The sequence below is a fragment of the Nanorana parkeri genome, unplaced genomic scaffold (assembly GCF_000935625.1).
Source record: "Nanorana parkeri isolate BGI_ZX_2015 unplaced genomic scaffold, ASM93562v1 scaffold2976, whole genome shotgun sequence".
Taxonomy (NCBI): Eukaryota; Metazoa; Chordata; class Amphibia; order Anura; family Dicroglossidae; genus Nanorana; species Nanorana parkeri.
This window is the reverse complement of record NW_017309244.1, coordinates 62,755-63,269: the sequence shown is the minus strand read 5'-3', so window position 1 is coordinate 63,269 and position 515 is coordinate 62,755. Positions and strand designations below refer to the sequence as shown.

The 515-nt window shown below is 50.9% G+C and overlaps 1 protein-coding gene across 1 annotated transcript in view; it reads left to right on the top strand.

The window, feature by feature from the left end:
• The window catches only part of TBX15 (T-box 15), a 24,165-nt gene that overhangs the window by 255 nt on the left and 23,395 nt on the right, over positions 1 to 515 (top strand). The gene's annotated exons all lie outside the window — the stretch shown is intronic.

Below are 515 nucleotides of genomic sequence, written 5' to 3'. Positions count from 1 at the left end.
ATATGTGAAGAATAAAAAAAAAAGTTCATATCCATTTCTAACACAAAAGTGAATCGATTCTGTAAAACCCGAATGAACTTGGCCAAAACCCTTCCAGGTGCAAGCCAGTGACGTGCGGTGCCTTCCGCGCTGGGTGAGGCATTCCCCAGCCCCAGCATGCCAAAGCTCCGCCCCATTCCACAGAAGCCCCACCCCCGGTACTCAGTAACTAAGCTATGTATGGAGGGAGGAAGAAGGGAGGAGACAGGGAGGAGCATCACTGGTGACGCATCGAGATACAGGAAAATTGTATTTCATACTTACCGCAATTTTCCTTTCCTGACGGCTCCATGTCGGCATACGAGTGGTGCCACTATGCCGACATGGAGCAGTCAGGGAAAGAGGCTGTGACAGCTCTGGCCTCTCCAAGTTAGGTTACACAAGCAGTGGGGGAGACTGCTGCTGTGTAACCTAACTTAGCTGTCAAAAGCTGGATGCAGCGCCGCCTGTAATTAACATCCAGCACTCCACCCATG